This window comes from Oryctolagus cuniculus, chromosome 15 (genome assembly GCF_964237555.1).
Source record: "Oryctolagus cuniculus chromosome 15, mOryCun1.1, whole genome shotgun sequence".
NCBI lineage: Eukaryota > Metazoa > Chordata > Mammalia > Lagomorpha > Leporidae > Oryctolagus > Oryctolagus cuniculus.
Genome location: NC_091446.1, coordinates 60945324 through 60969050, shown reverse-complemented (window position 1 = coordinate 60969050; position 23727 = coordinate 60945324). Strand labels below are relative to the sequence as shown.

At 44.5% G+C, this 23727-nt stretch overlaps 1 long non-coding RNA gene, 1 other non-coding gene and 1 pseudogene across 3 annotated transcripts in view; 2 read left to right on the top strand and 1 right to left on the bottom strand.

Moving 5' to 3' along the window:
• Positions 1 to 23727, top strand: part of LOC127484130 (uncharacterized) — a 49620-nt gene that overhangs the window by 11120 nt on the left and 14773 nt on the right. The window contains exons 3-4 of one of the 2 annotated variants that reach the window (XR_007910891.2): positions 5681 to 5762; positions 7170 to 7245. The exons of the other annotated variant lie outside the window; for it this stretch is intronic. This is a non-coding gene — a long non-coding RNA (uncharacterized lncRNA). The remainder of the gene's footprint in view (positions 1 to 5680; positions 5763 to 7169; positions 7246 to 23727) is intronic. 2 annotated transcript variants of the gene reach the window in all.
• LOC127484285 (small nucleolar RNA SNORA40) lies at positions 2392 to 2520 on the bottom strand. Its single transcript, XR_007911166.2, has one exon. It is a non-coding gene; the product is annotated as a small nucleolar RNA SNORA40 (small nucleolar RNA).
• Positions 2623 to 3427, top strand: LOC127484123 (large ribosomal subunit protein mL52 pseudogene; annotated as a pseudogene).

Here is a 23727-nt window from a genome sequence, read left to right as displayed (position 1 = left end):
TAGCACTAATTTTTTTTTCAATTTATTTATTTATTTATTTTTGACAGGCAGAGTGGACAGTGAGAGACAGAGAGAGAGACAGAGAGAAAGGTCTTCCTTTACCGTTGGTTCACCCTCTAATGGCCACCGCGGCTGGCTTGCTGTGGCCGGCACACCACGCTGATCCGAAGCCAGGAGCCAGGTGCTTCTCCTGGTCTCCCATGGGGTGCAGGGCCCAAGCACTTGGGCCATCCTCCACTGCACTCCCTGGCCACAGCAGAGAGCTGGCCTGGAAGAGGGGCAACCGGGACAGAATCCGGCGCCCCGACTGGAACTAGAACCCGGTGTGCCGGCGCCGCAGGCGGAGGATTAGCCTAGTGAGCCGTGGCGCCGGCCTTTAGCACTAATCTTAATTTCCATTCTAGCTGTGTGCTTAGCTTATGAATGATTCCAAAAAGTATTAGAATGAGTTGAATATGATAATTAGTTTAAATAAAATAAATTATTTTTACTCATTAGATTATGGAATTAACATAATTATCAAAATGCCTTCAATCTATATTAATATTATTATAGCTTACATTTTAGCCTTATTAGGAATATTAATTTTACCTGTCATACTTCGTATTCTCCCAGTTATGCTTAGAAGACATATTACTATCATTATTTATTCTTGCCAGGCATATAATTTTAAATACCCACTTCACACTGTCACTTATAATACCTGTTATCCTGCTAGTCTTCGCAGCCTGTGAAGCCACTGTAGGCCTTGCACTGTTAGTTTCCAATGCATACGAAATAGGTTATGTTCACAACCTAAACCTCTTGCAGTGCTAAAAATTGTTCTACTCACAATCATACTCATTCCAACTGCATGATATTCTAAAAACAATATAATCTGAATTAACTATACAAGCCTACTAATTAGCATAACAACCCACTACTTTTAAGAATTGAACCCAATGAAGATAACCTAAACTTTTCAACAATATTCTCCAACTCACAATGGACTCCCCTACTGCTATTAACAACATGACCACTACCCCTAATATCATAGGAAGTCAACATCACAAGAACATGAAAAAACACACTCACATCACTCTACTTACTCCTCACAAACATTTCTCATTACAACATTTTCAGACACAGAACTAGTTATATTTTATATTTTATTTGAAGCAACACTCATTCCAGTCCTGGTCATTATCACCTAATGAGGGAACCAAACAGAATTACTAAACGCAGACACACACCTTCCTGTTCTACACTCTAATAGCCTCATGGCCCCTTTCAGTTGCATTAATTTATATTCAAAACATCACTAAATTTTCTACTAACATACTTTGGAGTTCAACCAATAATTCTTGATCCAACACTCTCATGATTCGCATGTATTGAGCATTTATGGTGAAAATACTCTTACAGGGACTCCACTTCTGGCTTCCTAAAACACTCATTGAAGCCCACATCACCAGATCAGCAGTCCGTGCAGCTGTACTATTAAAAGTAGGTGGATATGGTATAATGCAAATCACAGCCATTCTGAACCCCATAGCAAACTTCATAGCCTGCTCGTTCCTGATACCATCCATATGAGGAATAATTATAACAGCTTACTCTGTCTTCGCCAAACTGATCTAAAATCATTAATTGCCTGTGTATCAGTCAATCACGTAGCACTAGTGATTGTAGCTGTTCTAATCCAAGCTCCCTGAAGCTTTGAAGGAGTCCAGTCTTAATAGTTGACCATGGCCCAGTACCACCTAAATTATTCTGCCTAGCAAACTCACATTATCAGTGAATTCACAGCCATGCTGTATTACTGGCACAAAGCCTCCAAAGGTGTTACCACTAACAACAACATATGTTGACTGCGAGCAACTAGCTTAGCTCTGTCATCAACCATCAACATAGTGGGACAGCCGTTCCTAGTCTTAGCATCATGTTCATGATCAAGTTTAATAGGAGCCAGTAGATTAATTTTTGCCCTAAACTCCCTGTACATCCTAAAAGGTGTCTTAACTGCTGTCCCCAATGCCCACACTTCAGTGTTTTTCTATTACAAAGATTGTAAATGTGTATTTTTAAATCTTAAGTTTGCCTTTTAATTTTTTCAGGATTTGATTTATATAAACTTTGGACATTTTTAATCTATTGATTGTATTTTTTGACAGTCCTGCTGATTCTAATATAACACATCCTCCATGAGAGCTTTGAATTAATGCTTTGCTCCTTCCTCTTATCTATTTAGTTCCTGTGGTTTTTCTTCTTCTGGTAAGAACCCATATGGCAGGAATTCCCTAAAAGAAGGAGCCATAGGGACCTTCATTAATTATATGTTCTGTATGGTAGTCAAAAGAGGTAACAGATCTGTTGTGTCTGAATACACTTCTATTCCTTTATTTTTTTCATAATATTTCTTCTTATTTGTATCAAAACTCATACTGAACAATGAGTTCTGGATTACAAAAGAGCAGTAATTTTTTACATTCCCTATAAAAGTCTTTGTCCACAAGTTAGACAAAAACACACCAGACTGTCTGTTTCTATTTCTTTAAAAAGAGATTTATTTTATTTGAAGAGCAGGGTTGCAGATAAAGGGAGACACACGCACACACACACACACACACACACACACATCCTCACACCCTCCATCCGCAGATTCACACCTCAAAAGGTCTCGGTGGCCAGAGCTGGGCCAGGCTGAAACCAGGTGCCTGGAACTCCATGTGGGTCTCCTGCATGGTCACAGGGGCACAAGCACTTGGGCCGTGTTGCACTGCTTTCCCAGGTGCATCAGCAGGGAGCTGTATGGGAAGTGGAGCAGCACCTGCCGCTTTAGGGACTCCCCTCTGGAGTATTCGGAGGCTGCAGTGCAGCAAAGTGGCCTGGCTGCCAACCCCTCCGGCTACGGACCCCTCTCAGAGCTCCGAGGATGGTCCTGCATGGATGGCCACCTGGCTCCCCCAATGAAAGGCCAGCTTAGAAGAAAAGCTGGATGGGAGAAGTTTGCAAGGCGCCTTGTGCTGCTGTCACAGAAAATGGAAGCTGGATTATGGGCATGGCAGTTGCAGCAGGAAGAAGAAAGGAAGCAGAAAAGTGCTCTTAAATCCAAAGGGGCTTCACTGCACAGCCTGCTTTCAAGTCAATAAAAGCAAGTCTGTGGCACAGAGGATTACAGCCCTGACCTGCAGCGCTAGCATCCCATATGGGCGCCGGTTCAAGTCCTGGCTGCTCTACTTCCAATCCAGCTCCCTACTGATGTCCTGGGAAAGCAGTGGAAGATGGCCCAAATGCCTGGGCCCCTGTACCCATGTGGGAGACTCGGAAGAAGCTCTTGGCTTCAGCCTGGCCCAGCCCCGGTCATTGTGTCCATTTGGGAGTGAACCAAAAGATGGAAGACCTTTCACTCTCTGTGTCTCTACCTCTTTCTGTAACTCTGCCTTTCAAATAAATAATAATAATTAATAAATAAATTTTTTAAGAAAAGAACCAAGCCCCTTGAAGGATCAGACTCCTTGGAAGATTAAAAAAAAAATCCTGCCCTCTTTAAAAAAAAAATAACAGTGGAGCAGGTGGACTTGAACTGGTGTTCTTGTTGGATGCTGGCATGGCAGGCTCTGATGTAACCCCTGCTGCACCACAGTGCAGGTCCCTCACTGAATAGATTTCATTCTTTGATGGCTACCTCAGTTTAAGGGGATGATAAAGGATAGCCATGCAAGAAAGATTATTGTCATGTTAAGGAAGGATTTTCAGGAACTCAAAACTCTAAATGCAAAGCATACTAGTTTGGGGGAAACATTAATTCCTCAGATCTGATGAGTACACATTTTGTACATTCATTAACTGTCGCTCCCCCTCTTCGCGGAGGAACGACACAGGACCCTGCGTTGTTCTTTCGTCTGCTCGGCCCTCCTCGGGTTTGCTGCTGGTTCTTCCTGGGTTGGCTACCGTCCCTTCCACCTCCGTGGAAGGGCGGTTCCCCCTGCCACTTTCCCCACTTCCGCGGGGGAGCGGCACACCGCCGGCCGGCTCTCTCGGGGGCTGCTCAGGTGTTCCTTCAGATAGATGTTCCTGGTGCATGTTGTCTCTCTCCTCCTTTATAGTCCTCTTCCACCAATCCCAACTCTGCTACCCACACGCCGAGTACGCTGCTCTCCTCCAATCAGGAGCAGGATCAGCTCCTGCAGGTTACTGGTCGAACTGGAGGCAACTGTGTAGAAGCTGTTTACTCCTCTCCCAGCGCCATGTTGTGGGAGAGCAGATGCATAGAATAAGTCTTAATTCCAGTAACTTAGTCTAGTCCGAGTTGCTCCCCACAATTAACATCTCACTTTATACCCCCCAAGTATGTACAACTACTAAGTTGTAATAAAGAGTGTTTTTAAATAAGGAGATGGAAATGGTAACCTAATTTGATCACCACATATTGTATATAGGTGTAGAATTTATAACTAAAAAAAACAATAGATGTTTACATTTGTCAGGTTCCTATTGTATGTCACAGGACCAACGATAGAGAAATTGCATGGCTCCCTCTTGTAAATCACACTGTGGCACAGAGGGTTAATGCCCTGGCCTGAAGCACTGGCACCCCGTATGGGCACTGGTTCAAGACCTGGCTGTTCCACTTCCAATCCAGCTCTCTGCTGTGGCCTGGGAAAGCAAAAGAAGATGGCCCAAGTCCTTGGGCCCCTGCACCCAAGTGGGAGACCAGGAAGAAGCTCCTGGCTTTGGATTGTCACAGCTCTGGCCATTGCGGCCAACTGGGGAATGAACCAGCAGATGAAAGACCTCTCTCTCTCTCTGCCTCTCCTCTCTGTGTAACTCTGACTTTCAAAATAAAAAAAAAGTAATAAATAAATTCCTGTTTTTCCTCCCTAAAAGATGTATGGTGTTTCTATTCCCAAGGCATCCATGACTGTGCTCTTGTCTTGGTGTTTGTTTCTCCTCCATCATCACATTTTGACTGTTGTTTTGTCTGAGTGCAGTGGGTTTTACTGGTGACAAATGCCAAGGTAGGGCTCCCTAAGCCCCTCCTGTTCTCTAGGGGATCTTGGACGGGAAATGTGCAGAGGAGAAGCTCTCAATGGGTGGAGACTGAGTGGGGACAGGGAATCCCCATGAGCCGAGGGCCCCTCTCTCTCTGGTGGCCACAGTGCGGCTAGTGGTCTCACTGGGACTTGTGGTCCAGGAGGTCATACTTTTTGGAGGCTCTATGGACCCTAAGGTCCTCCACTCCGGTGCTGTAGCCAAATTCATTGTTATATCAGGAAACAAGCTTGAAGGAGTGCTCATTGAGGGTAATGCCGTCCCCAACATCAAAGGTAGAGAAGTGGGAGTCACTGTTGAAGTCACAGGAGACGACCTGGTCTGCAGTGTAACCCAAGATGCCTTTCAGGGGCGCTCTCTCTCTCTCTCTCTCTAAATACACACACACACACACACACACACACACACATATGTATATATACACACATGCACATATGTATGCAGTTTTTTAAGGGAGGATAAAACATAATCTTAGAAGATTTAAGTCAAGGAGCTTCTGGAATTATCTGACAGGTCACATGTGTTTATTGGTGACAGTAAAATTGAGTTAACTGTACAGAGAGAAAGAGCAGTTCCCATACAGAGTTGAGAGTTAGGTGATTGTTGGTTGAACTGTAACCCGTGGTCTATCCATTCTCACGTGTAGGATCCTCGTGGACTTTGATACCGAAGTTTGCTGATGCTCTTGTTGGCCCTCCATACAAATGGTTATCTAATTGCACTGTTGGGTAAGGTTGTGTTGGAATGGGTATAATTATTTTATTAGTGAAAATCTCCTTTTTAAAATATTTATTTATTTATTTGAAAGGCAGAATTACAGAGAGGCAGAGGTAGAGAGAGATCTTCCATCTGCTGGTTCACTTCCCAAATGGCCACAACGGCCAGAGCTGGGCCAATACAAAGCCAGGAGCCAGGAGCTTATTCCGGGTCTCCTACATGCATACATACATACATACAAGGACTTGGGCTGTCTTCTGCTTTCCCAGGCCATAGCAGAGAGCTGGATTGGAAGAGGAGCAGCTGGGTCTCGAACTAGCGCCCATATGGGATGCTGGCACTGCAGGCAGAGGCTTAGCCCACTATACCACAGTGCTGACACCACGAAAATCTCTTAAAAAAAAAAAAAGAAAGAAAGAAAGAAAGAAACCTCTCCCTGGGCTTAGGGTCCTTTTCCTTCTTGACTTTCTAGGGATCTTGCAAAATCACTTATCCCTTTTTATTTTTTTTTAAGTAAATGCTGCCAACTACATCTTCAAAAGTGAGCATTTATTTAAAGCACTGGACATCATAATCTGAAGAAACATCTTAGTATTATATCTGATAGGATAATAAACTATTATGGAAATATAGGAAAAGTTTAATAAGCTCAGTAACTGCAAGAAAAAAAATTGAAGGTAGAAAACTGGGAGACAAAAAAAGTGAAAATGGTTAAAACCAAGATACTATGTTAAATTTTGTTCTGCTAAAGGACCTCTCAACATAAAAGTTGAACAAGACAGATAATACAAGTGCATTGTGAAGGAATGATAAGATGGCTAAAGTATTTTCAAGGGGATTCTGTAGTACATACAAGACGTGAGACCTTGGCACCTGTCACCAGCTGTAACAGTCTTTACAGATGTAACTTACTCTCATCACTACTTCAAAGGGCTACTACCCATTTTCCATATGGTGTATAACAGATCATTTCTGACAGATGTGCAAAAATTAGTTTGAGGGGCTGGCACTGTGGTGTAGCTGGTTGAGCTACCACCTGCAGCACTCACATGCCATATGGGCACGAGTTTGAGTCCTGGCCGCTCTGCTTCTGATCCTGGTCCCTACTGATGTGCCTGGAAAAGCAGCAGAAGATGGGCCAAGTGCTTTGGCCCCTGCACCCACAGGACCCAGAAGCAGCTCCTGTTTCCTGGCTCCTGGCTTTGGCCTGGCCCAGCTCTGGCCATTGCGGCCATTTGCAGAGTGAACCAGCAGATGGAAACCTCTCTCTCTCTCTTTCAAATAAAAAATAAAAATTATTTTGAACAACATGGCTCCAAGTTGCATTGGAAAAATTAGATATTATGAAGTCCTGTAAATCTGATGAGCCGTATAAAGAGCCAGTGGGACACATAGTTGTTACTACTTTTATCCTTTAGGTCTTTCCGGACTCATCCTGCAAGGTCCGCGCTGCCGGGATGGTGAGGCGATGGCGTCCTTCAACAAGAAGCACCGGCAAGTTTCAGTGAACTTGTCCATTTCTTAACAGTCAAGCACACCTTTTAAAGGGCAGGCAGAGGGGGCGTAGCTAATTCAGGGCAACACTAATTCTGTAGGGTAAAACCCATATTAGTGCCGCCAAGCTTCTCCAATCAGCTTGAAGGCCCCTTAGCCTGCATAGCCTCCCAGGTGGTCCTGACAGGCCTCAGCCATGCCTGGGAGCTGTTTACAGGACCCATAATGACAAGGCCCTTCAAGGGGTGGGAGGAGGGTATGTGCCTGGGGCTCCTGCCACCTGCCAGCAGTCAGGCCATCCCGGGAGGCCTGGTGTGCCACACCCTTCTAACCTCCTGCGTGGGCTGGGCAGGCTGTCTCCCAGCCAGGCACAGGGTCACCCCTTGGCTTGGGTATTTTGGTAGTTTGCCAATTTCTGTCACTGACAAATGTGTGAAAATACGTCTCTGAGCTCTCTGGTTGAGACGTGGGAAGACCTCACAATGCTCTAGAAACAGCCCATCGTCAGTCTGACCACAGCCGCCTGCACTGAGGTTTCTCTCCAGTCGCTTCACCGGTGCTATGCAATGGATTTGTAAGTTGTGCTGTGGCTGACAGTGGAGAAAAGTAGGTAAAATACTGATTTATATAATCTTCATAGAAGCTTTTAAAATTAATTTTAAATTGACAAATAACTGGGCCGGCGCCGCGGCTCACTAGGCTAATCCTCCGCCTAGCGGCGCCGGCACACCGGGTTCTGGTCCCGGTCGGGACGCCAGATTCTGTCCCGGTTGCCCCTCTTCCAGGTCAGCTCTCTGCTGTGGCCAGGGAGTGCAGTGGAGGATGGCCCAGGTGCTTGGGCCCTGCACCCCATGGGAGACCAGGATAAGCACCTGGCTCCTGGCTCTTGCCATCGGATCAGCGCGGTGCGCCGGCCGCAGCGGCCATTGGAGGGTGAACCAACGGCAAAGGAAGACCTTTCTCTCTGTCTCTCTCTCTCTCTCACTGTCCACTCTGCCTGTCAAAAAAAAAATTTGACAAATAACTGTATAGGTTTATAGCATAGAGTGTAATGTTACAAGGTGTGTATATGTTGTCAAATAGTTAAATAGGGATAATTAACATATCCATCATCTTATATCTTTGGGGTGATGTAACCAGGCAGAAAATCCATGGTTTCTTGGGGCCGGCGCTGTGGTGTAGCGGGTAAAGCTACTGCCTGCAATGCCAGCGTCCCATATGTCTGCTGGTTCAAGTCCCAGCTGCTCTACTTCCGATCCACCTCTCTGCTATGGCCTGGGAAAGTAGTGGAAGATGGCCCAAGTCCTTGGGCCCCCGCACTTGCATGGGAGACCCAGAAGATACTCCTGGCTTCAGATCAGCCCAGCTCTGGCCGTTGCAGCCATTTGGAGAGTGAACCGGTGGATGGAAGACTTTCTCTCTCTCTCTCTCTCTCTCTCTCTGGCTCTCCCTTTCAAATAATAAATCTTTAAAAAAAGAAATTTGAAGCATTCTTTTCCTGTGCGTTTGCACATGGAAACACACCCACAACAGCTGAGAATAGTCAAAATTTATTGTACAGTTGAGGAGCAAGGTGGTTTTAACTAATCAAATGACAGGTTTCTGGAAGAACTAGGAGCTAAAAGGTTTTATAGAGTTTACTTATAGGAAAGTTTTTTTAAAAAAGATTTTATTTATTTTCAAGGTAGAGTTTGGGAGGTTGGGGGTCGTACATCTGCTGGTTCACTCCCCAAATGGCCAACAGTGGCCAGAGCTGAGCTGATCCAAAGCCAAGACTGGGGAGCTTCCTCCAGGTCTCCCACGTGGGTGAAGTGGCCCGTGCACTTGGGCCGTCTTCTACCGCTTTCCCAGGCCATCAGCAGGGAGCTGGATCGAGAGGAAGAGCAGCCGGGACTGGAACCGGTGCCCATGTGGGAAGCCAGTCCCGAGGGAAGTTTTACACATTTCAGTAAGTGTAAAGTTCCAGGAAGGGTTACGCAGAGGAACAGGTTCACGTGCCATCCAAGTTGTATGCTGCATGTATTTCCTGGTCAGCTGTTGAACATTTAGCAATATAGTGTGGGGTTCTATTTCTACATCAGGAAGGACGTGGTGAGGGCCCCATCCCTGCTTTGCTGAGTGTGTCTCAAATTTGACACACCTGAAATAGACCTGCAGGCAGCTGCCTAATGAGAAGTGTTTGCAGCTGTGTTTGGCTGCATCCAATCAGCTGCCTCCTGCCCCTTTAGTTGTAAGAACACTTGGTTATCCTAGCAAACTTTGAGCCAAACCTACCTTGCTTTTCTGAGAGGAGAGAATGGCATCAGTCTTGGCTCTCGTTGTTTATAACTTAGGGAGCCGAAGGAGAAAAGGCCATCCCTGTCATCCAGTACCTTCTGCTATGAGGGCCATGAGCCGTCAAGGATTTTAACCAGGGAGTGAAAGAATTTTAAGAACTGGAGAGCCTGTTTCAGTGGAGGTGAAATTGTGGGAGCAGGAAGGCCTGACTTGGACTCTTTGCACTACCAGTGAGAATCTTTGGTAAAACAAGGCAGCAGGGACCACTTAGGTGAGAAGTAACGACTGAGGGGTAAGTAAACTGAACCCCAGAAATCCTGGGGCTCCAGGAATCTTGTCCAGCCTGCCGGGTTTCCATTGAGTTCTTAGGCGCCCTCCAAGTTCTCAGCTGCTTGCTTGTTGGATTTCAGGCCTGCAGAGTAGGGTCCTTAGCCACACTGGGCACGATTACTCACACCCAGCGGGACTGCTGGGCCCTCAGCTGCCTCTTTTTTTTTTTTTTTTTTTTTTTGGGTGTGTGTGTGTGTGTGTGTGTGACAGGCAGAGTGGACAGTGAGAGAGAGAGAGAGAGAGACAGAGAGAAAGGTCTTCCTTTGCCGTTGGTTCACCCCCCAATGGCCGGCACGACCGGCGCACCGCGCTGATCCGAAGCCAGGAACCAGGTGCTTCTCCTGTTCTCCCATGGGGTGCAGGGCCCAAGGACTTGGGCCATCCTCCACTGCACTCCCTGGCCACAGCAGAGAGCTGGCCTGGAAGAGGGGCAACTGGGACAGAATCTGGTGCCCCGACCGGGACTAGAACCCGGTGTGCCGGCACCACAAGGCGGAGGATTAGCGTAGTGAGCCGCAGCGCCAAGAGCCTGGAGCTTCCTCCAGGTCTCCCACCTGCGTGCAGGGATCAAGCACTTGGGCCAGCTTCCACTTCTTTCCCATGCCGTTAGCAGGGAACTGGATCAGAAGTGGAGCAGTTGGGGCTGGCACTGTGGCATAGAGGGTAAAGCTGCCGCCTACAGTGCCAGCATCTCACATGGGCGCCGGTTTGAGTTCCAGATGCTCCACTTCTGATCCAGCTCTCTGCTATGGCCTGGGAGAGCAGTAGAGGCTGGCCCAAGTCCTTGGGGCCCTGCACCCACAAGGGAGACCCGAAGGAAGCTCCTGGTTCCAAATCGGCACAGCTCCGGCCGTTGTAGCCATCTGGGGAGCAAACCAGCAGGTGGAAGACCTCTCTCTCTCTCTCTCTCTCTCTCTCTCTCTCTCTCTCTCTCTCTGCCTCTCCTCTCTCCATGTAGCTCTGACTTTCAAATTAACAAATCTTAAAAAAAAAAAAAAAAAAGTGGAGCAGCTGAGACTTGAACTGTCACCCATGTGGGATGCCAGTGCCACAAGCAGAGGCTTAACATATTCTGCCACAGCGCCAGCCCCTAGCTGATCTGCTGGTTGGTTTCCTGGTGTCCATCACGATATATAACTGCTACTTGAGTGGGGCCTTGTACGTCTATGTGTAATTTTCATATTAGAGGCTCCTTTTATTATTATTATCTGCCATTAAAAATCTCTTTCCTTCCAGATAGCTCCATGGGCATGTAGAACGAAAACACACTTGTGGAATCAGGACAAATAATTACTCATATCCCTGAAAGCCAATCAAGGGACAAAATGTCAACTCAGAGCCAGTGCCCATTTGTGAGCTGGGTTGGTCATTTTCCTGTTAAGTGTTCCGGGTTCTTTACATACTGTGGATATTAGTCCCTTGACAGATGACTACTTTTTTTTTTTTTTTATTTTTGACAGGCAGAGTGGACAGTGAGAGAGAGAGAGACAGAGAGAAAGGTCTTCCTTTGCCGTTGGTTCACCCTCCAATGGCCGCCGCGGCCAGCGCGATGTGGCCGGCGCACCGCGCTGATCCGATGGCAGGAGCCAGGAGCCAGGTGCTTTTCCTGGTCTCCCATGGGGTGCAGGGCCCAAGCACCTGGGCCATCCTCCACTGCACTCCCGGGCCACAGCAGAGGGCTGGCCTGGAAGAGGGGCAACCGGGACAGAATCCGGCGCCCCGACCGGGACTAGAACCCGGTGTGCCGGCGCCGCTAGGCGGAGGATTAGCCTAGTGAGCCGCGGCGCCGGCCGACAGATGACTACTTTATAACTATCTTCTCACTCTATTGGTTGTCTCCATCCTGTGGACTGTTTCTTTTGCTGTGCAGAAGCGTCTACATTTGATAAAACCACACTTGTATGCTTTTTCTTTCCTATGCCTTTGGATTCTTTAAAAAAAAGTTGCCTATGGCGATGAGTAGAAGTATTTCCTTAATGAGTTCATGTAGTAGCTTCACATGTCATGGTCTTAGATTTAGATCTTTGATCCATTTTGACTAAATCATTGATTTATCTGTGTATGGACATGCCACTTTCCACACACTATTTGGTTAAGACACTGTCTTTTTTCCATTGTGTTTCCGGCAGTTTTGTCAAAGTTGTATAGATGCACGGATTCATTTCTTTGATCTTTATTGATTTCTGTTAATCTGTGTGACTGTATTTATGCCAGTATCATTTTGTTTTGGTTGGAATAGCTGTGTAGAATGTCTTTTTTTTCTTTTTAAAAGATTTGTTTATTTGTTTGAAAGGCAGAGTTAAAGAGGTAGCTGGAGAGAATCTTCCCATCCCCTGGTTCATTCCCCCAAATGGCTGCAATGGCTGGAGCTGGGCTGATCTGAAGCCAGGAGCCAGGAGCTTCCTCCGGATCTCCCACGTGGGGTCAGGACCCAAGCACTTGGACCATCTTCAGCTACTTTCCCAGGCACATTAGCAGAGAGCTTGATCAGAAGTGGAACAGCCAGGACACGAACCAGCACCCATTTGGAATGCAAGCAGTGGCTTTACCTGCTATGCCACAGCATGGGCCCCTGTCTTGTCTTTTTTTTTTTTTTTTAAACATTTATATATTTATTTAAAAGTCAGAGTTAGAGAAAGGAGAGACAGAGAGACAGAGAGAGAAAGAGAGACAGATCTTCCATTTGTTGGTTCACCTGGAAGAAGTTCCTGGCTCCTCATTTCTGGCTTCGGATCAGCCCAGCTCCAGTCGTTGCGGCCACTGGGGAAGTGAACCAATGGACAGAAGACCTTTCTCTCTCTCTCTCTCCATCTCTCAAATACATAAAGAAAATATTTAAATAAAAAAAGTAGTGAGTAACCATTCTTTCCTGATTCCAGAACTTTGAGGAAATTCTATTTTTCTCATTCAATATAATGTTGACTGTGGTTTTGTCCAACACACCGTTTACTATGTTGAGATATATTCCTTCTTTTTTTTTTTTTTTTTTTTTTAGATTTATTTATTTGAAAGACTTACACAGAGAGGAGAGGCAGAGAGAGAGAGAGAGGTCTTGCATCCAATGGTTCACTCCCTAATTGGCTGCAACAGCCGGAGTTGCACCGATCCAAAACCAAGAGCCAGGAGCTTCTTCTGGATTTCCCACATGGGTGCAGGGGCCCAAGGCCTTGGGCCATCTTCTACTGCTTTCCCAGGCCGTAGCAGAGAGCTGGATCAGAAATAGAGTAGCCGGGTCTTGAACTGGCAACAATATGGGATGCTGGCACTTTAGGCTAGCGCGTTAACCCGCTACGTCACAGCGCCAGCTCCGAGATATATTCTTTCTATAATGAATTTGCTCAAGGTTTTCAATTCATGATTAATTTTATGGAGTGATTGTCTATTGAGGTGATATGAATTTTCTCTTTCATCCTATTTTTGTGATATGTATTGGGTTTCTTGGTTTGTATAAGTTGAATAAAATGCCTGACTCCTGGGATAAATCCCACTTGATCATTATGAATGACTTTTTTATGTGTTGTTAGATTCAGTTTGTTGAGCTTTTTGCAGCTGTGTTGATCGGGATGTTGATCTATGTTTTTATTTTTTGGTTGCATCCTTGCCTGGTTTCGAAATCAAAGTAATACTGTCCTCATGGAATGAATTGGAAGGGTTTCCCTTCCTTTCCATTTTTTTTACTACTTTGAGATTAGTAAGTGTTAAATCTTAGTTTGCTAAAATTCAGCAATGAGGCCATGTGATCCTGGGCTTTTCTCTGTTGTGAGCTTTTTTGTTACTGCCTCCAACTCTTTATTGGTTTTTCTTCATGTTTTCTGTGACTTCATGTTTCAGTTGTGGTAAGTCACTGGTGCAGAATTTTACCTCTTTGAGGTTTCCAAATGTGTTGGCATGGGTTGTTCAGAGTAGTGTATAATGGGGCTCTGTTGCTGTGGAATCATTTTCATCTCTGTTTCAGTTCACTTGAGTCTGTTTTTATGGTCTAGCTGAAAATTATGTTCACCTTTTCAAAAACCTTACTTTACTGATCTTTTGTATTTTCTATTTCATCTATCTTTGCTCTGATGTTTATTTTCTCCATTTAACTTTAGGATGATTTTTTTCTCATTTTTCTTGGTCCTTGAGATGCATTGTTACATTTTCTATTTGATACATTCTATCTGTATTTTTTTTTAAGATTTATTTATTTGAAAGAGTTAGGTAGAGCCAGAGAGTGAGGTCTTCCATCTGGTACTTTGACTGCAATGGCCAGAGCTGAGCTGATCAGAAGCCAGGAGCTTCTTCCAGGTCTCCCACACGGGTGTAGGGGCCCAAGGACTTGGGCCATCTTCTACTGCTTTCCTAGGCCATAGCAGAGAACGGAATACAAAGAGGAGCAGCCAGGACTAGAACCAGTGCCCGTATGGGATGCCGGCGCTTCAGACCAAGGCTTTAACCCACTGTGTGTGTGTGTGTGTGTGGTTACTGCTACAAGCTTCTCACTTAGAATCTCTTGCTATTCCATAAGGTTATGTTTGTAGTGCTTCCATTTGCATTAGATCAGGGAATTTTTAGCTTTCCCTTTAAATTTCTTCAATGACCCATTGTTCCTTCAGGAGCAACTGTTGTAGCTCCATGCATTTGTAATATTTCTAGAGTTTCTTTTGCTGATGTCTTCTAGCTTTACTGCCTTGTGCTCGGAGAGGATAATGCGATATGATTTAATTTTCTTGAATTTAGTAAGATCTGTTTTGTAGCTTGACACGTGCCCTGCGCCAGAGACTGCGGAGGAAAGCAGTGTGCATTCTGCCCGCTGGGTGGCATGTTCTAAGTCTGTTGGGCGCATTTGGTCTGTAGGCCAGTTTAACTCGGGTGTTTCTTTGTTTTGGCCTGATTGGGACTGTGATGATGATGGAGTATTAAAGCGGCCCCAGAGCCAGCGCGCTGCACTGACCCTTGTTGCTGTGGGTCTGAGTCTAGCGCATGCATCCACGGCCGCCCAAGCCAGCACAGAAAGAGCGTGCACTGCTCTGGGGCAAAGAGGAAGACCACCTAGTAGGCCCTGCGTCTGCAGAGGTTGGCACCTATTCCTCGGAGGTTGTGGGAGTAGTGCCCACTCTTCTGTGCTGACCATTGACCCCTGACCCATGACCCATGGAGTACAGGACACTGGTGCAGCTGGACTGAGATAGGTTTGTGAAGCTGCAGTCGGTTTCACTAGTGTGATGGACACGCAAGGGCCTCTGTCCTCTGTGGCATCCAACAGTGACCCTTTGTCAAAGGGATATCACAGCGCAGGCAGTGGGGAGCAGTTAAGATGTCACTTGGGTGCCTTCATCTGAGATCAGTGGACTCATGTTGAGTTCAGGCTCTGCTCCAGATTCCAGCTTCTGGGAGCCGGTATCTGGTGGCTGAGTAGCAGGGTCCATGTCACCAGAGTGGGACACAGGCTGAGTTCTCAGCCCTTGGCATGAGCTGGGCCCAGCTCTGGTTGTTGCAGGCGTTTGAGGAATAACCGAGCACACAGAAAACCTCCGCCCGTGTGTCTACATTTCAGACAGATGGTAAATGTTTAAAACAAGTGGAACGCCACTTGAGGGGAGACAAGGTGAGTACCAGTTCTGAAGCCAGGGGACCATCCTTGCTAGGATCCAAGCCCGTGGTGGCTGTGGAGCCCCCTGTAGTGTGCATTGCCATCGCCTCTCACCCTGGAGGAGGGGTCTGCTGTAGCTCTCCCTCTTAGCGAATGCCCCTCCGTGGTCCTGGGGTCTCAGTTTACAGAGCACAAACTCTTCTCTGATGCTGCAGTCTCACGCCTCCCTGCCACCCTGCCGAGCTCCACAGTTTTCCCTTAGGCACAAGCCTGGAAGTGCAGTGTCGTTACTTTGGTTCCACTCCATGGGAGCGGAGAGGAATCCTGGTCATCTCCACTTAGCCATCATGGAGAGTCCTGCCCTGGTCTCATTTATGTATCCATGCCATTGCAGTTACATGTAGGTCATTTTTTGCCACAGTGTCTTGGCTTTCCATGCTTGAAATGCTCTCATGGGCTTTTTAGCCAGATCCGAATGCTTTAAGGGCTGATTCTGAGGCCAGAGTACTATTTAGGGTATTTGTCATTTCATGAGTCTTCTGTGTGGCCTGCTTCCTTTGTTGGATCATTTTTTTCCTTTTTAATTCTATGTATTATTATTAATAGACACTTACTCTTATTTCTGTGATCCCTTGACACTTAATCCTATCTTTATGATCAGTTATGGACTTAAACTGATCACTTTCACAAGTAAGGTGGCATTGGTACCTGCCAACATAATGGGATTTAGAGACCCATGGCAAGTTTTTAGCTTTGCTCTTAAGGGTAAGTCTAAGGGAACATGTGCCAAACTGTATATCTCCTCCCTCTCTTATTCCCACTCATTTTTAACAGGGATCACTTTTCAGTTAAATTTAAACACCTAAGAATATTTTTGTGTTAAGAATTCAACCAATGGGATTAAGTAGAAAAAGAAAATACTAAAAAGAATAAAAATAGTAAGCTATTCCTCGACAGGACAAGGGCTGATCAAGTTATTGCTTCTCATAGTGTCAGTTTCACTTCCACAAGTTTCCTTTTAGGTGCTCAGTTAGTTGTCACAGATCAGGGAGAACATAGGATATTTGTCCCTTTGGGACCGGCTTATTTCACTCAGCATGATGTTTTCCAGAATCCTCCATTTTGTTGCAAATGACTGGATTTCTCTCTCTCTCTCTCTCTCTCTTTCTCTTTCTTTCTCTCTTTCTCTCTCTCTTTCTTTCCCGCTGTGTAGTATTCCATAGAGTACATATCCCATAATTTCTTTATCCAGTGTTCTGTTGATGCGCATTTCAGTTGATTCCATGTCTTAGCTATTGTGAATTGAGCTGCAATAAACATAGAGGTGCAGATAGCTCTTTTATTTGTCAGTTTAATTTCCCTTGGGTAAATTCCGAGGAGGAGTGGGATGGCTGGGTCATGTGGTAGGGCTATATTCAGATTTCTGAGGTATCTCCAAACTGTCTTCCATAGTGGTTTTACCGGTTTGCATTTCCACCAGAAGTGGATTAGTGTCCCTTTTTCCCCACCTCCTTGCCAGCATCTGTTGTTAGTTGATTTCTGTATGTAAGCCATTCTAACCAGGGTGAGGTGAAACCTCACTGTGGTTTTGATTTGCTTTTCCCTGATGGCTAGTGATCTTGAACATTTTTTTCATGTGTCTGTTGGCCATTTGGATTTCCTCTTTTGAAAAACATCTATTGAAGTGTTGAGCAAAGAATGGGAAAATTAGAATAAGCATGTAGATTTCTAGTTTGGGGAATGTTAAGCCCCAGTAGATTATTATTGAAAATCTATGGGAATATAGTGATTTGGCACTCGAGGCCTTGATCATAAGATTTCAAGTGTTTTGGACGTTACTGTTGTTAACAACTATGTGCTAGGACAGTTATATACTAAATATAAAGATAGAGGCTACTGCTATTATGTTGAGAAAAGAAAAAAAAGTAAACCAGACACTTTAAGGTGATTAAAATCCTTCATGTAAAGAAATCAGAAGATTTTGGATTACAGAATACTGAGGGAATTAGCAGCTAGAACAGGGCTGGGGTAAGTGTGGAGCTTTTAGTCGGAAATCTTTCTCAGTCTGACACTGAAGCTGCTAATTAAAGGGTGAGAAGGAGCCATCCCTATGATAGTTGAGGAAGAGGGGATGCCAGACTGCAGGATGGATTTCATTGGCTTAACCTTTAACTTTTAACATCAGAGGATGAGCAGTATGTATGAAGTAGGATATTCATCCTCATACATAGAAAAAATGCATAAATAAATGCCTGGCACATTTTAGAAGCTAAAGAAATAAATCTTATTCTCTTAAAAAAAGAAAAAAAAAGAAAAATGTCTGTTTAGATCCTTGGCCCATCTCTGAAGTGGGTTGTTTGTTTAGTTGTGGTGGAGTTTCTTGATCTCTGTAGATTCGGGTTATTAATCCTTTATCAGTTGTATAATTCGCAAATATTTTCTCCCAATCTGTTGGTTGCCTCTTCACTTTCCTGTTTCTTTTGCTATACAGAAACATCTCAATTTTATGTAATCCCAGTTGTTAATTTTGGTTTTGGCTGCCTGTCCCTCTGGGGTCTTTTCCAAGAAGTCTTTGCCTGTGCCAGTATCTTGAGGGTTTCTCCGATGTTCTCTAATAATTTGATGGTGTCAGGTTGTAGATTTAGATCTTTAATCCATGTTGAGTGGATTTTTGTGTAAGGTAGGGGTCTTGCTTCATGTTTCTGCATGTGGAAATCCAGTTTTCCCAGCACCATTTATTGAATAGACTGTCCTTACTCCAGGAATTGGTTTTAGCTCCTTGATCAAATATAAGTTGGTTGTAGATGTTTGGATTGATTTTCTGGTGTTTCTATTGTGTTCCATTGGTCTATCCATCTGTTTCTGTACCAGTACCAGGCTGTTTTGATTAAAACTGCCCTGTAGGATGTCTTAATCTGGTATTGTGATGCCTCCAGTGTTGCTCCCCTCTTCATGGAGGAATGACACAGGACCCTGCGCTGTTCTTTTGTCTGCTCGGCCCTTCCCGGGTTTGCTGCTGGTCCTTCCCGGGTTGGCTACCGACCCTTCCACCTCCGTGGAAGGGCGGTGCCCCCTGCCACTTTCCCCACTTCCACGGGGGAGCGGCACACCGCCGGCCGGCTCCCTCGGGGGCTGCTCAGATGTTCCTCGGGTGTTCCCCTTAGATGTTCCTGGTGCATGTTGTCTCTCTCCTCCTTTATAGTCCTCTTCCACCAATCCCAACTCTGCTACCCACACGCCGAGCACACTGCTCTCCTCCAATCAGGAGCGGGATCAGCTCCTGCAGCTCAATCAAATTGGCGAGAGGCAGCTGTGTAGAAGCTGTTTACTCCACTCCCAGCGCCATATTGTGGAGAGCAGATGCATAGAATAAGTCTTAATTCCAGTAACTTAGTCTAGTCCGAGTTGCTCCCCACACTCCAGCTCTGTTTTTGTTGTATAAGATTGCTGTAGCTATTCGAGGTCTCCAGTGTCCCCAAAGGAATTTCAGCATCATTCTTTCCAGATCTGAGAAGAATGTCTTTGGTATTTTGATTGGTATCGCATTGAATCTGTAAATTGCTTTTGGAAGAATGGACATTTTGATGATACTGATTCTTCCAATCCATGATCATGGAACACTTATCCATTTTTTGGTATCTTCTATTTCTTTCTTTAAAGTTTTGTAATTCTCACCGTAGGGATCTTTGACATCCTTGGCTAAGTTTATTCCAAGGTATTTGATTTTTTTGGTAGCTATTGTGAATGGGATTGATCTTAGAAGTTCTTTCTCAGCCGTGGCATTGTCTGTGTATACAAAGGCTGTTGATTTCTGCTACTTTACCAAACTCTTCTATGAGTTCCAGTAGTCTCTTAGTGGAGTTCTTTGGATCCCCTAAATAAAGAATCATATCTTCTGAAAATAGGGACAGTTTGACTTCTTCCTTCCCAATTTGTATCTCTTTGATTTCTCTTTCTTGCCTAACGGCTCTGACTAAAACTTCCAGTACTGTATTGAATAGCAGTGGTAAGAGTGGGAATCCCTGTCTGGTACAGGATCACAGCAGGAATGCTTCCAACTTTTCTCGATCCACTGTGAAGCAGGTCATGGGTTTTTCATAAATTGCCTTGATTGTGTTGAGGAATGTTCCTTCTATACTCAATTTGCTTAGTTTTCATCATGAAATGGTGTTGTATTTTATCATGCTTTCTCTGCATCTATTGCAATAATCATAGGGTTTTTCTTCTGCATCTTGTTAATGTGGTGTATCACATTGATTGATTTGTGAATGCTGAACCATCCCTACATACCAGGGATTAATCCTACTTGGTCTGAGTGGATGATCTTTCCAATGTGTTGTTGGATTTGATTGGCTAGAATTCTGTTGAGGATTTTTGTGTGTTAATCAGGAAAATTGGTCAATTCTCTTTGTTGCATTTTTTTCAGGTTTAGGAATTAGGGTGATGCTGGCTTTGTAGAATTTGGAAGGAACCCTCTCTTTCAGTTGTTTTGAATAACTTGAGAAGAATTGGAGTTAGTTCTTTTAACTATCTGGTCCTGGGCTTTTCTTTGCTGGGAGGGCCTTTATTACTGATTCAATTTCTGTCTCAGTTATGGGTCTGTTTAGGTTTTCTATGTCTTCATGGTTCAATAGAGGTAGGTTGTATGTGTCCAGGAATCTATCCATTTCTTCCAGGTTTCACAGTTTGTTGGCATACAGCTCTTTGTAGTAATTTCTGAGGACTTCTGTTTCTGTGGTGTCTGTTGCTACATTCCCTTTTTCATCTCTAATTTTATTGATTTGGGTCTTCTCTCCCCCCTTTTTTTTGGTTAGTTAGGCCAGTGGTGTGTCAATTTTGTTTGTTTTCAAAAAACCATCTCTTCGTTTTGCTGATCTTTTGTAAATTTTTTGGATTCAATTTTGTTGATTTCTTCTCTAATTCTTTTATCCTACTAGTTTTGGGTTTGGTTTGCTGTAGTTTTTCAAGATTCTTGAGATGAATTGATAGCTCATTTATTTGGTGCCATTCCAATTTCTTGATGTAGGCACCTATTGCTATAAACTTTCCTCTTAACACTGCTTTTGCTGTATCCCATAAGTTTTGATATGTTGTGTTGTTATCCTCATTTGCTTCCAGAAAGTTTTTGATTTCTCCTATGACCCACTGTTCATTCAGGAGCATGTTGTTCAGTCTCCATGTGTTTGCATATGCTATAGAGATTCCTGAGTTGCTGATTTCCAGCTTCATTTCATTGTGGTCCGAGAAGATGCATGGTATGATTTTGATTTTTTTTTAATTGCTGAGACTTGCTTTATGGCCTAGTATGTGATCAATCATAGAGAAAGTTCCATGCACTGCTGAGAAGACTGTGTATTCTGCAACTGCAGGATGAAAAGTTCTGTAGATATGTTAGGTCCATTTTGTTTATAGTGCCGATAAATCTGCCATTTCTTTGTTGATTTTTCTGCCTGGTTGATCTGTCCATTGCTGAAAGTAGAGTATTGAAGTCCCCCAATACTATTATATTGGAGTCTAAGTCTCCGTTTAAATCCCTTAACATATCTTTTAAATAGCCAGGTGCCCTGTAATTAGGTGCATATATGTTTATAATAGTTACATCTTCCTGTTGAATAGATCCCTTAATAATTATGTAGTGCCCTTCTTTGTCTCTTTTAACAGTTTTTGTGTTAGTCTATTTTATCTGTTTCTTTTTTTTTTTTTTTTTTTTTTTTTTTGACAGGCAGAGTGGACAGTGAGAGAGACAGAGAGAAAGGTCTTCCTTTTCCGTTGGTTCACCCCTCAATGGCTGTTGCGGCTGTTGCACTGCAGCCGGTGCACCGCACTGATCTGGAGCCAGGAGCCAGGGCCAGGAGCTTCTCCTGGTCTCCCATGCGGGTGCAGGGCCCAAGTACCTGGGCCATCCTCCACTGCACTCCCGGGCCACAGCAGAGAGCTGGCCTACAAGAGGAGCAACCGGAACAGAATCCAGCACCCTAACCGGGACTAGAACCTGGGGTGCTGGCGCTGCAGGCAGAGGATCAGCCTAGTGAGCCGTGGCGCCAGCCTATTTTGTCTGATATTAAGATGGCTACACCAGCTCTTTTTTGGTTTCTGTTGGCATGGAATGTCTTTTTCCAACCTTTCTCTTTGAGTCTGCATGCACCTTTGTTGGAAAGATGTGTTTCTTGTAAGCAGCAAATAGATAAGCTTTGTTTTCTAATCCATTCATTCTGTGTCTTTTTACTGGAGAGTTGAGGCCATTTACATTCAATGTGACTATTGATAAGTAGTGACTTTGCCCTGCCACTTTTCCAAAGATATTTCTAATTTATACTTTGAACTTCCTTTGATCTTTTACTGAGAGATTTTCTTCCTTTTACCTTCTTTCATATTGATGACCATCTTTATGTGCTTCTGTATTTAACACATCTTTAAGTATCTTTTGCAGGGCTGGATGAGTAGTGACAAATTCTTTCAATTTCTGTTTGCTATGAAAGGTCTTTATTTCACCTTCATTCATAAATGAGAGCTTTGCAGGGTGTAATATTCTGGGTTGACAGTTTTTTTTTTCTTTTAGGACTTGGGCTATGTTGCACTGTTCTCTCCTAGCCTGCAGGGTTTCTGATGAGAATTCTGCTGTGAATCTAATTGGAGATCCTCTGAGAGTAATCTGGCATTTCTGTCTTGCATTTTAGAATCTTCTCTTTATGTTCTCTTTATGTTTCACTGTGTTGAGTTTGATTACATGTACTTGGCGAGGTTCTTTCCTGGTCATGTCTATTGGGAGTTCTGTGTGCTTCCTGCACTTAGACATCCCTTTCTTTCTCCAAACCCAGGAAGTCCTCTGCTAGTATTCCACTAAAAAGGCCTTCTAATCCTTTCTCTGTCTCCATGCCTACAGGAACTCCTAGAACCCGAATGTTGGTTTTTTTATAGTATACAGTAGATTCCCAAGAGTGTGTTTTAGGTTTCTAATTTCCTCTTCTTGTATTTGGTTTGGTTGTATACATTCCTGTGCTCTGTCTGCTGAGTCTAGTATTCTCTCTTCTGCCTCATGATTCTGTTAAGGCTCTCCTCTGCATTTTTTATTCTATTGAATTCTTCATTTTGATTCCTCCTTTAAGATCTCAATTTCATGGGAAAGGTTTTCTTTCATGTCCTGCATGGATTTCAGTAGTTCATGCATTTGCTTTTGATTACTTCTGTGTAATCTGATCAATTTTTTGAGTTCCATTTCTTGCATTTCTTCCATCTCATTGTCTTCATAATCTAGTATTGAAGTGTTGTGTTCTTTTGGGAGCATCATGTTGTCTTCCTTGTTCTTGTTTCTTGGATTGTTGTTTTTTTTTGTTCAGCATTTGTGGAAATACTTGTTGGTTTCTTCTGCTTCTCCCCCCACTTCCAGCTGTGGCAGCTTTTATCATTGTACTATGACTCTGTAGATAAGTGGACTGTCTGCTTTCAGTGAATCTCTTAGAGGTTTATAGTGGGTGTGGCCAGAGAGCTCTGTTCAGTTCTCTAGGGTTAAGGGCATGCCTAAGGTGATACTCCCAGATTTGGCATGGTAAGTCTTCTGGTTTTGTGGGTTTTTTGTTGTTGTTGTTGTTGTTTGCTTTGTTTTGTTTTTAATCAGAAGGGAAGTATATTCTGCTCAGCTGAGCTCTTCTCCTCCATGGAGACCAGTGCCTGTGCACTAGCTCCAGTGGGTATAATATTCATCTGCTCTGTCCCAAGGACCACACAAAGGATCTGTTCAGTCCTCAGTGTGAGTTCAGATTCCCCAACAATGTCTCTCACCAGGTAACCAGGAACCCCTGAGCTTATGGCATCTCCCACTGAGACTGCTCAAAGTCCCAGCCACACTGTGAGTTCTCCCACACAGCCTCAGTTATTTTTTCACATCCATGCTCAGAAGCTTCACACAGTCACAAGCTCCTAGCCCCCTGTTATTTCTCTCCACCAGAGTCGGGAGTCTCCACTCAGCTGATTGCCAGGCGCAGACACGAGCTGGCACAGCTGTTATGTATGTCCAAAATGGCGCCTTCTCTATCAGCTTGTTTTCCTTTGTAAGGTGATCGGAAAAAGAGAAACATGTCCCTACCATCCTTTCGTCCTTTTTTTTTTTTTTCCTCTCTCTCTCCTCTAGTTTGGCTGGTGCACTTTCCCCCTAGGGCTTCAAGTTGGGTTCCCTCTAGGCTCTTCCTGCCACTTTTTCCCCAGCGTCTCGGCCTACTGCAGTCTCATCTTACCTCACTTTCCCGCTCTGATGTGTAGGCTCTCAGCTGCTGGAGTCCCCAGCCATGGGTGCCCATGCCCTCCACATA